Source organism: Lissotriton helveticus, chromosome 2_2 (genome assembly GCF_964261635.1).
Source record: "Lissotriton helveticus chromosome 2_2, aLisHel1.1, whole genome shotgun sequence".
NCBI lineage: Eukaryota > Metazoa > Chordata > Amphibia > Caudata > Salamandridae > Lissotriton > Lissotriton helveticus.
The window spans coordinates 331264767-331278002 of NC_136060.1; positions in this window are offsets into that span (position 1 = coordinate 331264767).

Here is a 13236-nt window from a genome sequence, read left to right on the forward strand (position 1 = left end):
ATTTTTTTTTTTTTGCAGAGTTTTATATAGCGCGAACTAGAACCGAACCCAATCAGTTATCAGAGCACTTTACATAGCACCAGTTACGTTACATGAGGACACACTTTCATTTTAGGCACGGGGAGATTAAGTGATTTGCCCAGAATCACAGGTGGTTTTTGGCGTCGTTACCGAGACTCGAACCCAAATCCCCAGGTCCGAGGTCGAGCGCCTTAGCCGTTAGGCCAACCGACCCTTTATCTGCGAACCTGTTCCCGAAAGTCAGATCCTCCCTACTAACACTCTTGACCAGGATCGTAAATGCTTCTCTTAGTCAAGGTGATATTCCTGATTGACTTAAAGCCGGCCAAGTTAACCCGATACTAAAGAAATCATCTGCGGATTCCACGGATCTTCATAACTTTTGCCAAATTTCCAACATCCCCACCTTGGCAAAGCTACTTGATAAATATGTGCTCGCCCAAATCTGTAACCATATCGATCATTTCCAACTCTTGGACCACTGTCAATCTGGATTCTGCGCGGGTCATAGTACAGAGTCAGCGCTGACGCACATCGTAGATGATGCACTTAGAATGTTGGACCATAATGAAGCCTGCATTTTAATCCTTCTAGACCACTGTCCCTTTGGGCCGGTCACACCACGCACCGCGCACACTCCTCGTGAGTGAGCCCAGGCTGCCCCTCCTTGCCGCCACTGCCCGCAGCTGCGATCCTGGCACACCTCGGCTGCTGACCTTGCCGCCGTGATCCTGGGACTCCGCTGTTGCTGCTGCTGATCTTGCCCCGCTAGCGCTGCGATTACCTTTACCCTGTGCACCTTTGTCTAGCTGTCTGTATCTCCTTGTGCCCTGTGTTGTTTCATCTGTGCGTTATTGTTCTGTCCCTGCTCTCCCCTGGTCGCACCCAGCCCCTGCCGCGCTTCCCGCCACCTCCCTGCTCCCCGCCGCTGCCCCCTGCGGCCCCGCCCCCTCACCTCGAGCGCCCTTCCCATGCGCCGCCCCGCTCCCGCCTCCCAGCTGACCCACCCTCCCACTGGACCATAAAGGATGGAGTGCGCGCGGTGGTGAGCAGTGCCACTGTCCCTTTGGGCCGGTCACACCACCCACCGCGCACACTCCTCGTGAGTGAGCCCAGGCTGCCCATCCTTGCCGCCACTGCCCGCAGCTGCGATCCTGGCACACCTCGGCTGCTGACCTTGCCGCCATGATCCTGGGACTCCGCTGTTGCTGCTGCTGATCTTGCCCCGCTAGCGCTGCGATTACCTTTACCCTGTGCACCTTTGTCTAGCTGTCTGTATCTCCTTGTGCCCCGTGTTGTTTCATCTGTGCGTTATGTTCTGTCCCTGCTCTCCCCTGGTCGCACCCAGCCCCTGCCGCGCTTCCCGCCACCTCCCCGCTCCCCACCGCTGCCCCCTGCGGCTCCGCCCCCTCACCTCGAGCACCCTTCCCATTCTCCGCCCCGCTCCCGCCTCCCAGCTGACCCACCCTCGCTCCGCCCCCCCACTCTCCACTTATGGCAGAGTGGCAAACGCGCAGCATTGACGCGCAGCGGGCGCGCCCTAAGCACGCGAAAGGCAAGCCCGTCTGCGCCCGTCCGCGCCTGGACCGCGCCCAGCGCCAGTACCCCTGGCCCCCGAGGAGACCAGCCCACCCGCCGGACTTACGACGCCACCGAACTCAACGCCCTCAACGCCGGCCGAATCCCTGGATGCTACCGAGCCACCCCGAGACGCACCCACGGACCTTTCAGTTGCCACTCCTGCAAGTTCACCTGCATCCGGACCTGCACCGCACCCGCAAAGCCGAGCACCAACAGCAACCACCTGAAGTGCATCCTACTCAACACTCGCTCCGTCCACAGGCACGCCGTCCAACTCTGGAACCTGATCGACACTACATCCCCAGACGTCGCCTTCCTCACAGAGACCTGGATGAACGCCTCCTCAGCGCCCGACATCGCGATCGCCATCCCGGACGGATACAAGATCACCCAGAGGGACCGCATCAACCAGACCGGAGGAGGCATGGCCATCGTCCACAAGAACACCATCCGCATCACGACCAACACTGACGACACCCTCGCAGCTGCGGAACACCTCCACTTCCAGATCCACACCGACCCTAAGACCACCCTCAGAGGCACCCTCATCTACAGACCCCCGGGACCATGCACGCAATTCAGCGAAAACATCGCCGACTTCATCAGCCCGCACGCCCTCCCCTCCGTCGACTACATCCTCCTCGGGGACCTCAACTTTCACCTGGAGAACAACTACGACCGCAACACCACCACCCTGCTGGACAACCTCGACAACCTCGGTCTCAAGCCGCTGGTGACCTCCCCCACCCACTACGCCGGACACACACTCGACCCCATCTTCTCATCCAGCAAGCACATCGCCTTCAGCCACACGACCGGACTACACTGGACGGACCACAGCTGCGTCCACTTCAGCTTCAGAAAGAACACTATCCACCACCACCAGCAACAGATCGCACGCAGATGCTGGAACAAGATCACAGCCGACCAGCTCGCCGCAGCCCTGAGCCAAGACCCCCCCCCGCCAGCTCACCGAACCCCAGCCAGGCCGCCAACAACCTCACGAAGTGGATCAGCAACTGCGCAGACGACCTCGCCCCACTGAGAACCCCACCCAGCAGACCCGGCAGTAAGAAAGCACCATGGTTCACCGACGAACTCAAGAGCTCCAAGAAGAACTGCCGGTCCCTCGAGCGAGCCTGGCGCAGAGACCCTACACCAGACAACATGACCATCCTCAAGCTTGCAACCCGAAAACACCACCAACTGATCCGGACCACCAAGAAAACCGCATTCAATGAACGACTGGACAACAACGCACACAACAGCAAGGAACTCTTCAACATCGTCAAAGAGCTCTCCAACCCCAACGCCGGAAACAACTACATCACCCCATCACAAGACCTCTGCAACTCCCTCGCCTCCTACTTCCACAACAAGATCGCAGACATACACAACAGCTTCAGCTCGCAACCAACGCACCCTACGACCCCAACAACGCCCCCCACCGCCACCCTCCGTGCCTGGACCCCAACCACCATCGAAGACACCATCCGCACGATGAACTCCATCCACTCCGGATCCCCAACCGACCCCTGCCCTCACCACGTCTTCAACAAAGCCGACGCTGTCATCGCATCCCACCTGCGGGACATCATCAACACCTCCTTCGACACCGCTACCTTCCCGGAGAGCTGGAAGCACGCCGAACTCAGCGCTCTCCTGAAGAAACCGTCAGCAGACCCCACCGAACTCAAAAACTACCGCCCCATCTCGCTCCTCCCGTTTCCGGCCAAAGTCACCGAGAAGACCGTCAACAAGGAGCTGGCCGCCTTCCTCGAGACGAACTGAGGTACTAGAATCGATTCTTGATCATGTAATATTGATAATCGATATGTTAGAATTAGCATGGTGTCCCTAGACTCACACCGTAGACATGCAACATTAGTATTTGCGGTATTTACTTTTACTTAGCTTCACACCACGTTACGCTATATGAATACCATATTATGGCCTTCTTTAATATCGTGCATGTACAGGCCCTATTCTCATTTGCCTCCAAAGACCCTGCTCTAGGGGAAGAAACCAACTGTTGCAGAAACTGCTGTTTCAGCTCGTTAGACTCGGCAAGGTCGTAGTTAGCTGAGGAAGGGCCGATAAGCACATTCCGGGAGGGGTGCAGGGTGGACTGTCTCTGAGAAGACAGAAGGGAGTCACCCGTCTGACCTTGCTGCCTGAGCGAAGCAAGGAGCTCTTTGTGTGCCTTATATGGGTTTTCCTATTACTGTACTAGCTTGTACCAATTTGTATTTTTCCATGTTAGGCTATGATGATGCCAATGCAACTGTATATATATGATGTGCTGACAATGTGCCAGCAGTCTTCTTGGCAGACCTCGCGGGTTAGGTCGCAAGGAGCTCCTCTGGCAGAGTTTGTGTTTGTCTAATAAACGCTTGAACCTTCTACACTGCCGACCGACTGCTTATTGGTATTGGTAAGGGGATTTGGTAATGTAACGAAAATTGTTGGCAGGCGATAATATAATTTCGGTACTTCAGTTGGCGACTCCGCCGGGACTCCGCGTTGGGGTCGTCCCTGTGTAACCACAGGTGACGTTGAAAGGGGTTCTCTTGATTGGGGGGGTTGCAGACCGGATACGTAAGAATTTGGGGTCTTGCTCTGCCCTCCCGGTCCGGAGGGCTTCAGCTGCTAGTAACCCCACGCCGGAGTCCTTCGGGTGTAACCCGAGAACCTGCAACATTGGTGCTAACGAAACGTCGGCAGTGGAGAACGTTCTGGCAGACCTGCGTGCACCAGGTGAGTGTTGTGTCCCGTTGTATGTTGGATTGCATATACAGATTTGGATAGCGGAATCTAAGCATTTGGTGGCCTGTGGTCACGGAGGAACTCGGAGTTTGCATTAGTTACCACAGAGAGAATTTGGGCAGAGGTCCGACGGGGGCAGTGTGACACTGCACGTGCGGACGCTCTGGGTATACTAAAGATAAGGATTACACGCCTAGGGGAACTGCGGTTCCTGCTCGGCCGGACTGTTCTCGGGAAAGCCGATGGTTGAGATTGGGTAGCACCCGGACAAATCTGGAGCGGCGCTAAAACGCGGGCTTACCCAGAATAGTTCGGGAAGTGAACCATGAATGCTGTCGGATGGCCTGTAGACCGGTCTCTGGTTTAAAACCTGTGTGACTATCTTTAGGCAGTCTGAGGATGAGACTGTTGTTGGAAGTGTTCTTTGCAGCCTTGTGAATAGTAGCAGAAGAGTTCTCCACAAGTGGGAGCCGACGGGCTCCACTTTTTGATTGCAACTGTTGGAATTTATGTGTTACGTTTTACGTCCATATTCTTTGTCAAATGTATAATGAGAGACGGATGGGAGAATGATTGATGTCATGGCCATGAGAATGAAAGCACAATGATGACGTGATACTTAATTTTATTGAATTTGTACTAACGGAAAAATTCCTTTTCAGCCAGAAACGAGATAATCCAATATGCCGTGCCTTAGCAAGTTGTGCTTTGGTTGTGTCCGTAGTGAGGAAGGGAGGTTAGACGAGAGTCAGCCGACCCCACCGGAGGGGACGCCTAGTCACGATATGTATTGTAAGCATGGTATTGGCCCCCTTATTTTTAACTCTTTGTGGCATAAATACACTAAGGACAATATAGAATTACAATGGCCGAAAACCGGGTCTTTCGATGAAAAGAAAATTGCGTATTTACAAGAACGCCTTTTTGTTAAGCGCAGTCGGCAATCAATGTTCGACACCCTTAACAAATGGCAGAAAGAAGCAAAACGAAGACGCATTCGATCTGAAAAATTACTAAAAATAGAGCAGGGACAGACTGTTACTCAGAAGGCCATTGCATATGACAAAAGCAAGATAGAACGAAATATCGAAATCGCAGATAGACAATTTAGACTTCAAGTAGACCAATGTTATGTAGCTAGAGAAGGAACGGAAGATGAGATAGAAGAATTGCTAAATGCAAGGCCTCCTCCGCCATATGCCCCGGAGCGTATATATCCCGCAATACCTGTCCAGCCCGAAGCTAGGCCACGGGCATCCGCACCAGAGGAACAGGACCCCGTTACTCGAGAGCGGAATCACGGTGTTCCCTCTCCTCATGGGGGGGCTTTGATTTCGCTTATCCCCGAGTCTGCACCAATAATCACATCCCCTCAGTCGCAATTGAGTTCCCCAACGCCGGAGATACCTTCCCCTCAGGTATGCATCACACCTGGCGGGTCTGAACAGACCCCGAGGGGAGCTACAGGGGGTTTAGATAGCAAGCGATTGTTCACTAGATCATCCGTGGAATATGGCGAAAAGGAAGCATTAGAAGATCAGGCAATTAAATGGATACGGAATGACGTGTACACTATGACCGACATATGGAGTACGGTGAAGGATTTAGAACCGGTCATGCAGCAACATGTGCTATACCAGATGTCTAATTCACTTATTTGGTCTTGGGAAACAAGCTTCAGGGATGGGATGGCCCCTCAGATCCTGTATACTATCAGAGATTGGGCTCATAAATTTAGCCTAGCACCGGAGGAAGTATTTAAGAATATAGACACTTTGGTACAATATCGAAACAGATTATTCTTGAAGAGTCCGCAGTGGACTACGCAGCACCCTATGCGAGAGGTGCATCCCGTCTATCATCCCGAGATCCCCGAACAACGAGATGGTAATCAGACAGTCATACGGCAAGGGGTGGCGGCTAGGTTCCAGGAACAGTGGGTTTATACACCATGGAAGAGAAGTGAAGTACTGGCGTTGAAGTCCCAACTGCCAGATCCCCGAAAGAATCCTACTGCATATTACAAAGAATTGACTGAGGCAGCCGCCTCCGCTGTAATGACTTTAGCCGATGTTGAACTGTTCTTCGGACTACTAGTACCGGTTGATATATGGCGACAGGTGCACGATTCTAATCATGTTGAGTTCGGTGGCACATGGCAGGAGCTGAGGGGCTGGGACCAGGATCGCAAACCAGGGGACAAACCAAGAGTGGAAATAACTTCTCTTCCAGCGAAAATAATAACTTTTATGCATACTCTGATCCCACCCCGAAAAGTCAACTGGGATAAACTGTCCGCCTGTAGACAAAAGAAGGATGAAAGTGTGTCCGACTTCTTTACCAAGTTCGAAGAGGTTTTTATTGATTTTAGCGGGCAAGATTTGGCAACGGAAGGGGGCACGAGGTTGTTCGTTAACAGGTTTGTTACGAACCTGGCCCCGGAAATTTCAGCACGACTGGAGGCGGCAGAGAGTACCTGGACTACCTCTTCCCCGTCTGTAATCCTAAGCATGGCCCAGTACTACGAGCATAGAGAAAATAAAAATAAAGATAAGGTGGATAAAAAGGTTAAGGATCTGAAGACTCGAGTACTGTTACAGCAAGTGGTTCGAGGGCAAGGAGGAGGTAGAGGTAGTCGGGGCCCAATGACAAGAGGGGCGGGGACAGGAAGGGGTTCAGGAGGAGCCCCGTCTATCGGCATCAACCAGTGTTCCTATTGTAGAGAGGAGGGACACTGGAAGGCACAGTGTCCATACTTGGCCGCCCAGAACGGAACGATTCGGGGACGTGGTAGAGGACGAGGGGGCCCCGACCGAAGTGATATGCACAGAGACGATCAGACAGGCAAGTTGGAAAAGAATCATTTCGATAATCCCCAACACAGACAGTACTACCATGGCGACTATGCCGAAGGGAATGACGATGAATACGCCCCAGCATAGGACAGCCAGGGACAGAGCGGGGGCCAGGTGTCGATACCGGTCAATCAAAGGGGACCTTATGTCAAAGGGGAAGTATTGGGGACCTCTGAGGATTTTCTAATTGACACAGGAGCAATGAACAGTTCCGTTGCTCGATCATTGGTTCCAGGGGCAGCTCTGTCCGGGCGAAATAATGTTTCGGTGGGTTTCTCCGGAGTCCCCGTCGTAAGCCCCATCTCCAAACCTCTCCCTTTTACGATTGGTCCAGCCACCATTGATACTCCTTTCTTATTGACTTCGAATTGTGGAGAGAATCTGTTAGGATTGGATATGCTGAAGAGATTGAATGCAACTATACATTGTTCTGCGGACGGGGTCTATTTAACTATACGCCCCTCTGTAAACCCTGTTAAACAATATTTTACGAAAAATGAACGACTCCCACCGGAGTTCGATGACATTCCGACTTCCCTTTGGGCAATAGGAGACGCAGATGTGGGTAAACTGGACATCCCCCCAGTTCACATCACGTTGAAACAAGGTGCGAAATTACCACGCATCCCGCAGTACAAAATAGCGCCGGCGGGGGAACGGGCTTTATTGCACATCATTCAGGACCTAATTGACAAAGGGGTTGTAGAAGAAACGAATACCAATGTTTGCAATAGCCCGATTCTACCGATTTTGAAAAGGAACCATGATGGTGGGGAGACGGGTGTTGCCTATCGTTTCGTAATAGATTTACGAGCCGTTAACAAGGTTGTGGTACCACAGTATCCTGTGGTGACCGATATCACTACCATTCTCACCATGATCCCTCCGACTGCACAGTATTTTTCGGTCATCGACCTGAAAAATGCTTTCTTTAGCATTCCTATCCATCCTGATAGTAGACAGATCTTCGGATTTTCAATATCTGGTCGCAGCTTCCGCTTCTGTCGCGCTCCTCAAGGCTATACTGAAAGTCCGAGTATATATAGCCAGGCTCTCAAGGCTCTGTTGGATGACCTGGACTTGCCGGAAGGCAACGTCCTCTTGCAATATGTGGATGACTTACTCATTGCGTCTGATACGGAAGACGGATGTAAAGAAGCTACGATTAAATTGTTTCACCATTTGGCTGTTAAGGGGAACAAGGTATCATTATCGAAATTTCAGTACTGTCGAAAGGAGGTGACTACTTAGGTCATCTCTTATCGAAGGAGGGTAGACGACTAACACCTGAACGAATTACCACCATTTCTAGCATGTCTGTACCTTGCACGCAGCGTGAAGTCCGCGCTTTTCTTGGCATCACATCTTACTGTCTCCAATGGATACCTAATTTTTCACTTCTGGCTAAACCCTTGTTGCATTTGACTACTAAAGATGTGCATGAACCCCTACCCTGGACGGAAGAATGTCAGCTCTCTTTTGACTCTTTAAAAACTGCTTTATGCTCCGCTCCTGTTCTGGGTACTCCAGACTATCGTAAACCTTTTGTACTATATGTACACGAGGTCGACGGTTGTTCATTGTCTGTTTTAACGCAGGCCTTTGGAGGTAAGCAAAGACCGTGCGCCTATTTGTCAGCGACATTGGATAATGTTGCAAGAGCACTTCCTAGCTGTCTGAGGGCTACGGCTGCAGTGGCAGTGGCAATCCGGCAGTCAGAAGGACTCGTTTTGAATTCCAATTTGACTATAATGGTGCCGCATGCAGTAGACACCTTACGAAATAAAACACAAACGCAGCATCTTACGAGTGCACGTCTTACTGGGTACGAGCTGACCCTATTTGCACCACATATTACAATTACTCGATGCGCAACTCTGAACCCAGCCACATTATTACCGATCCCTACGAGTGGACAGGACACTGATTTACATGATTGCATATATCGCACAGAAGATGAGACCAAGGGTAGGATTGACCTCACGGACACCCCCTTAGACCACCCCCAGGGAGAGCTATATGTGGATGGTTCCTGTTTTAAACTAACAGATGGCACAACAACAGCTGCATATGCGATCACGACCCTAAAAACGGTTGTTGAAACACTCCGAGTACCCCACCGATCAGCTCAAGCTGCTGAACTTATGGCCTTGTTGCGAGCCTGTGAGCTGAGTGAGGGACTCGAGGTCAATATCTACACCGACAGCCAATACGCCTTTGGTGTAGCCCATAGTTTTGGGCGGCTGTGGAAGGAGAGGGGCTTCCTTACTTCACATGGTCAGAGAATACAGAACGGACAGCTAGTTCTGAGGTTGTTAGATGCTCTCACCCTACCCAAGAAAGTGGCTATTATAAAATGTAGCGCTCACAAAGCAATTGTAGATGAGGTGGGGGAAGGCAACGCTTTTGCAGACGAGGTGGCCAAGCAGACAGCACAGTCACTGATGTCACCCATGTATGTCCATTCCTCTGCCAGATGGGTGGGGGGGGACTCTGGCCTATTTGATAATACTATGGAAAGTGTGAGAATACTACAGAAGGAAGCCACCTCCGCAGAATTAGAGAGATGGGAACGTGAGGTAGGGAGATTGGATGAAAATAATTGTTGGATTGACTTGACCGACAAACAAAGGTGGCTACTGCCCAATGCACTGGTACAGGCCGTGGTAACAATGGCACACGGACCAGCACATATAGGAGCAAAAGGTATCTGTGGGCTTTTAGATCCAGTTTGGAATAACCCAAATATCCAACGGACGGCTGTCCGTTTGGTCCAATATTGCATGGTTTGTTTGCAGCATAATCCCGGAAAGGGAGAAAATGTTCTGAGCGGGAATTTTGCACCACCTACATTGCCCTTTGAAGTGCTCCAGATGGATTATATTCATATGGAACGCGTCAACAATTTGAAGTATGTACTGGTTGTGGTCTGTGCATTTAGTAAATGGGTTGAGGCATACCCTACCAAGGAGAACACAGCATTGGCAACTGCAAAAGCCCTCCTGAAAGAGTTTGTGCCTCGCTTTGGATTGCCTCGCTTGATCTGGTCGGACAACGGGGGACATTTCAATGGAGCCCTTGTTCAGCATATCTGTGAGGGCCTACACATACAACAAAAGTTCCATGCTGCCCGACACCCCCAATCAGCAGGGCTCGTGGAGAAGTACAATGGCATTTTAAAATTGAAAATGGCAAAAATAAAGGAGAGCACGGGGTTGAAATGGCCTGACACTTTACCCCTAGCCCTTATGTCTTTACGTGTCACCCCGCACTCCCGATCGGGTCTCTCTCCCTATGAGATACTGTTTGGGAGGCCTGCTAACGTGTGGGGGGTACCTAGACCTCGTTCTTTTGCAGATATTGAATATCCTATGTTGATTGATTATCTTTATGCTTTGACTAAAGACCTTCGTTCTGTTCATCAGCAGGTAGCTTCTGTACTGCAGCCACTGCCAGAGGGCCCCGGTCATCGCTTGCAGCCCGGCCAGTGGGTCCTGGTAAAAAAGTTCGAGCGGGACACCAGCTTGGCTCCTAGATGGTCTGAGCCACGACAGATTTTGTTGGCCACCCGGACGGCGGTTAAAGTGGATGGTCGTAAGCATTGGATCCATGTTTCGCATCTTAAACGACTACCACTTCCACTCCCTGGTGAGCGGTCACGTCCAGGGGAAATTCTGACGCAGGAAACTGAAAGAGCTGATGCATTCGTGCCCTTTTCTGACGCCTGCGAAATTGAGCGTAGGCCACAGGAGGGATCGGCGGGATCAGATGACTTGGTCTCCACTGAAGTTGCAAGTGAACGTGCAACAGCTTTAAATCCTGTTACAAGTACCCCAGCCGACGAAATCTCACAAGTACGGGAAGCCCCGGGTGTGCTCTTTTCCGACCCTGAAGTGCTGGGTCGCGAGCGATACAATTTCCGGCTCTGGAAGCCGGCACGCGGCGCCTCAGACCCCATTGTTAGGAGATAGGGAAGGACTTCATTGCATAAGATAGGGCTTGCTAGACTACAGGTCTGGGCGCTGAGCGGGACACTGGACTGAACTCGTTGAGAGCTGGAACTTTTGATCAGTGTGCTCTGTTCAGAAAGAAGATTCTGGAGATGAGTCTGCTTGTGAGACTCTGACGGACGCCGGAAAGAAGAACCCTCTGGCAGGTCGGACTGCTAGGCCTATTCTTGGACTTTTAGCTAGCAATGTACCCTTTTGGTCGTGTTATTGTAGAAGAGGAGTTTCCTATTGCACCCCGACACATACCTTTTTATGAACCGATGTTTTCCACATGGACCACGAAGGTCAAAGTAGCATTTGTTGTGACTATAACTGTTATAGTAGCTGTGTTCATGAGTCTATTCGTATATATTTAGAACATAAATACCCATTACAGAAGTTTTTGCCAACTACTGTTGCACCCCCCGAACATTTCCTATTCACCCTAGCACCTCACAAAGAAAGACATCGCCAGAAATATGCTAAAAATGTATTCATAGAAATGTTACACCAAACACACAATGTTACTAACACTACGGATTGTTGGGTTTGTGGGCTCCTGCCATCTGTAGTACGCAATCATGATCTGTTTCTCTCCCGCCCTCTGTCTTATCTAGGTAGTTGTGAAGCTTGGTACAAACTGTTTCTGGCAATATACCGGCATGGGGGTGAGCATCACAGGGATCTCGATGTCAATGAGCATAATATTATTCTTGATTATGTTCGAGCACACTATGCTTATAATAGAACGGGACATGGGAGTCAGGTGACCATTGACCCACAAGGTTGCATACAGCTGTATTTAGCGGAAATGAACAAAACTTGGTTGCAAGATGAACTGTATGACTTTAAGGACTTTAATGCCACTCAATACTTTCAGATTTTCATTGAACGAAATGTTACCAGAGATCGCACTGTACCTATTCCGATTTTGAATGTTTCTGCAGGATTTTGTGTGCAAGGGATGGGTAGGGTACAAATGGGGAATAGCATCTGCAATTATACCTATCGACTGCGGAAACGTATTAGCCCCCCATTTATTACTCCCCACAATGTGTATTTTGTGTGTGGGGAGCACGCATACACTTGGCTACCACGAAATTGGGGGGGACGTTGCTATCTATCCTTTCTTTTCCCTCCTGTTTATATGGCCCCCTCCAACTATCACAAAACGCATCAGTTGTACCCGATGCGATCCCATCATGGGAATACAGCCAACCCGGTGACAAGTACACCAGTAGCAAGCTTTGCACTCTTACACAGATCACGTAGACAGTTCGATATGACGGAAGTGGATCAAACGGATACCTCGTTGCAGCAATTTACGGATTTTAGTAAGGGTCTACTACCTTTTTGGGGGCCTATTTTCAATAGTAGGGAAATTAGGAGATTATCTAGAATAGTGGAGAATGTCATAAATATCACCACTGATATTTTAACAAACTTAACAGTGGAACTTCAGGCTACTAGGCTTGTAGCGCTTCAAAATCGTATGGTTCTAGATGTTATCTTAGCCGATCGGGGTGGGGCATGCCGCGTCATCGGCAGTTCTTGCTGCGTGTATATTCCTGACTCCGCCCCCTCGGTCCATCTAGCCATCCAAAAGCTGCACCGCATTGCCTCTGAAATGCATACTGAAAATGGGTCTTGGTCATTATCAGGTTGGTTGTGGGGACTTCTGTCCACATGGGGATGGAAGTTGATGTTGATCTTAGGAGGTGCAGCTGCCATCATCTTTACGTGCTGTGTCTTGATGCAGTGCGGTCCTGCCTGCTGTTCTTACTGTGCTTCCCGTATCATCACACTGTGTGTTCCATCCCCTGTATCTATTAAAGCCCAAATGCTGCAGAAAGAGGTACATGACATGATGGCCATCGATGAAGAAATATTCGAGGAGTAGCTGTTTGTCGTTATTTAGCTCCACCACGCTAAAAGGAGGGTTTGAGGTACTAGAATCGATTCTTGATCATGTAATATTGATAATCGATATGTTAGAATTAGCATGGTGTCCCTAGACTCACACC